This window comes from Mustelus asterias, chromosome 9 (assembly GCF_964213995.1).
Source record: "Mustelus asterias chromosome 9, sMusAst1.hap1.1, whole genome shotgun sequence".
Lineage (NCBI taxonomy): Eukaryota > Metazoa > Chordata > Chondrichthyes > Carcharhiniformes > Triakidae > Mustelus > Mustelus asterias.
Window position 1 is genome coordinate 104,215,696 of NC_135809.1, and position 4,229 is coordinate 104,219,924.

Genomic DNA, 4,229 nt, shown 5'->3' on the forward strand with positions numbered 1-4,229 from the left:
CCCATTGAGCCTTCACCGACAATAATTCTACCCAGGCCGTATTCCCATAACCCCACGTATTTACCCTACTAATACTAATAGTCAATTTAACATGGCCAATCAACCTAATCTGCACATCTTTGGAGTGTGAGAGGAAACCGGAGTATCCAGAGGAAACCCTCGCAGACATGGGGAGAACGTGCAAACTGCACACAGACAGTCACCCGAGGCTGGAATTGAACCCAGGTCCCTGGCACTGAGAGGCAATATTGCTAACCACTGTGCCACCCGGTAAATGTTTCCACCCGGTTTCGAACCGGGGACCTTTCACGTATTAGGTGAATGCGTTAACCACTACACTATGGAAAGTGCTTCCTGTATTTAACGCTTTCAGAGAGTCAGTGCAGACTCGAGGGGCCGAATGGCCTCTTTCTGCACTGTAGGTATTCTGTGAAAGGAAGATCAGGTTGGGTGATCTCTCTCATGTGGAGATATTGGAGGAAATCTTGACAAGCTAGGGGAGGGCTGTTTGGGTTCGTCCGGGGAGATACAACCCTTAAAAGTGACATTGTCCCACCCACTTCTGGATTTAATTCAGGCAGGTTCGAAGGGGAAATGGGTTCCCTTTGCTGGTGTACAGTAAATCATTTAAATATTCTAATCGGTAATTAAGTACTGCTTTAACTAATTATTTTGGCTTTAACAGCTAAATAGGTGTTTCCTGAGCTGTCCACAACTTAGTAAGAGTTTTAACAACACCAGGTTAAAGTCCAGCAGGTTTATTTGCTACCAAATAAACCTGTTGGACTTTAACCTGGTGTTGTTAAAACCCTTACTGTGTTTACCCCAGTCCAACGCCGGCATCTCCACATCCTGTCCACAACTTGCCAGGGACACTGGATACAATGGGTAGGATTTTACAGCCTTGCTCGAGCGAGACCGGAAATTCCCACTCGAAGTCGATGGAGATTTCCATTGTCGGGCCCCTCACCTGCTCCGATTCTGTGGCGGGTGAGGTGGTAGAATTCCGGACAGTGCGAATTGCTTCTGCAGTGAAACTGACAGTTTGGGATAGCTTTGATCAGCAAAACCGAAGAGCTCCAGCCATGGCCAGGTTCAAAGGCTCCTGCTCAGTGAGTGTTTTCAGTGCCTAACAGGTTCATACTTTTGGCATGCTTTTCACACTTTTGGTGGTCACTTCACCCATTTTGTTTTTCTCTCACTTCCTACTGTCTTTCCCCGATGCCAGTCTGCACCACAGCAAGGGAGCAGCTTACGTATCTCTACCTTGCACTTCTGCTGAGGGGCAATGGGAGTAGCAACATCAAAAGCAGCACTATTTGCCTTCTCCTCTGCCACTAGCCCTTCTACAGGGCAGAGGGTTTGGGCATCAGGATCCAGTTTGAAGAAGCTCAAACCCTCAAAACAAAGGCTCGGCTCTCGCGACATGTAAGAACACCAGACCCTCAAAGGGCTCAGTTTTTTATGACGGTCTTGTGGTGAATCATCGTTGGTTGCCACTAGATAGTACTGAGCCATGGTCTGGCCAGTACTACGGGTATGTATATATGTTGCTGTTGGGGTTAGGGATGGGTTGTTCTACTTGTTGCTGTTGGGGTTAGGGTTGGGCTGTTACACCTGTATTATAGTTATTATGGTACATCCCAGTCGGGCTCCGCCTCCTGGGAGAGGTATAAAGGTCACTGCTCTGTCTGGGACCCCTCAGTCTGGGATCGTGTACTATACATGGTAGCTTCGTTGTAATAGTAAATAAAAGCCTTTATTTCCTTGAGCATCTCAAGCCTCGTGTGTGATAACGCGCATCAGGTCTATAACTAACATCTGTAGCCCCCTGAAACAAGACCACCTTCCCAGTGGACCAGAGGGGCAGGTAAGGCTAGTGATCGTCAATGTAGCTGCCACTGGAAAGATATCCCCACCTGTCCCGGTCTTTACCTCTCTCTGAGTCCCCCTTTCCTATAATATCTCCCAGATCTCCTGTCCATTCCTGGGGTTCTGGCAGCCTCAGAATTCTATGTGGTGTTGGAACACCTACTGTAGGCCCTTTAAATTAGAAATCTTTTCTCTGATAGATCCAGAGCGCCATCCTGCCCATCCAACCTGATTGGCCAGGGAATGTATGTAATCTTACAATTGTCCTAACATTTCAGTCCTCCCAAAGCCAGGTTGCTCTGTCACTAACTTTAGAAAACTGTTCCCTTCTCGCCCCACAATGCAGCTGTTCCTTTGTGGTTATTCTTCCCGTCTATTCTCACTGCTGCCAACAGTTCCTGCTGCTGCCCAGGAACAAAAAATAGAGAGCAAAATGAAATGAGAGAGAGAGTAAAATTTATTTATTAGTCACAAGTAGGCTTACATTCACATTGCAAGAAGTTACTGTGAAAATCCCCTGGTCGCTACACTCTGGCACCTGTTCGGGTACACTGAGGGAGGATTTTGGCATGGCCAATGCACCTAACCTGCACATCTTTGGACTGTGAGAGGAAACTAGAGCACACCCACGCAGACACAGGGAGAACGTACAAACTCCACGCAAACAGTGACCCAAGCCGGGAATCGAACCCAGGTCCCTGGTGCTGTGAGGCAGCAGTGCTAACCACTGTGCCATCATGCTGCAGGGTAATAAAGGATTATGGACAGAGAATGAAATAAAAGAAGGCTGAGGCAGCAGCAAAAGAGGTCAGAGAGACAAGTGAAACTTAAAATGACAGATAGGGAAAAAGTAACCAGCAACATGAATAATGTGAAGAAATCTATCTTGTGATTTACCATAAGTTACACTACAGAATAACATAGAACATAGAACATTACAGCGCAGAACAGGCCCTTCGGCCCACGATGTTGCACCGACCAGTTAAAAAAAAACTGTGACCCTCCAACCTAAACCAATTTCTTTTCGTCCATGAACCTATCTACGGATCTCTTAAACGCCCCCAAACTAGGCGCATTTACTACTGATGCTGGCAGGGCATTCCAATCCCTCACCACCCTCTGGGTAAAGAACCTACCCCTGACATCGGTTCTATAACTACCCCCCCTCAATTTAAAGCCATGCCCCCTCGTGCTGGATTTCTCCATCAGAGGAAAAAGGCTATCACTATCCACCCTATCTAAACCTCTAATCATCTTATATGTTTCAATAAGATCCCCTCTTAGCCGCCGCCTTTCCAGCGAAAACAATCCCAAATCCCTCAGCCTCTCCTCATAGGATCTCCCCTCCATACCAGGCAACATCCTGGTAAACCTCCTCTGCACCCTCTCCAAAGCCTCCACATCCTTCCTGTAATGTGGGGACCAGAACTGCACACAGTACTCCAAGTGCGGCCGCACCAGAGTTGTGTACAGTTGCAACATAACGCTACGACTCCTAAATTCAATCCCCCTACCAATAAACGCCAAGACACCATATGCCTTCTTAACAACCTTATCTACTTGATTCCCAACTTTCAGGGATCTATGCACACATACACCTAGATCCCTCTGCTCCTCCACACTATTCAAAGTCCTCCCGTTAGCCCTATACTCAACACAACTGTTATTCCTACCAAAGTGAATTACCTCACACTTCTCCGCATTAAACTCCATCCGCCACCTCTCGGCCCAACTTTGCAACCTGTCTAAGTCTTCCTGCAGACTACGACACCCTTCCTCACTGTCTACCACACCACCGACTTTGGTGTCATCAGCAAATTTGCTAATCCACCCAACTATACCCTCATCCAGATCATTAATAAATATTACAAACAGCAGTGGCCCCAAAACAGATCCCTGAGGTACACCACTTGTAACCGCACTCCATGATGAATATTTACTATCAACCACCACCCTCTGTTTCCTATCCGCTAGCCAATTCCTGATCCAATTTCCTAGATCACCCCCAATCCCATACATCTGCATTTTCTGCAGAAGCCTACCATGGTGAACCTTATCAAACGCCTTACTAAAATCCATATATACCACGTCCACTGCCTTGCCCCCATCCACCTCCTTGGTCACTTTCTCAAAAAATACACATGTAATATATAATCCAAACAATACATAGCACATTATACAAATATAACTAGGCTATCCAACAGCAAAATGCAGCATGCTGAGTGAATTACTCATTTGCCTCGGTTTTATTTAAAAAAACACAAATTCCTGTTGGAATAACACTTTAGTCATGAAGGAGATGCAGCTTCTTTATTCTTCCAGGAAGTGGAGATTTGGAATGTGCAGCAATTTTTGGA

At 46.4% G+C, this 4,229-nt stretch overlaps 1 non-coding gene across 1 annotated transcript; it reads right to left on the bottom strand.

Moving 5' to 3' along the window:
• Positions 1 to 275: 275 nt before the first annotated feature.
• On the bottom strand, positions 276 to 348 carry trnai-aau (transfer RNA isoleucine (anticodon AAU)). Its single transcript has one exon. It is a non-coding gene; the product is annotated as a tRNA-Ile (tRNA).
• Positions 349 to 4,229: the final 3,881 nt, after the last annotated feature.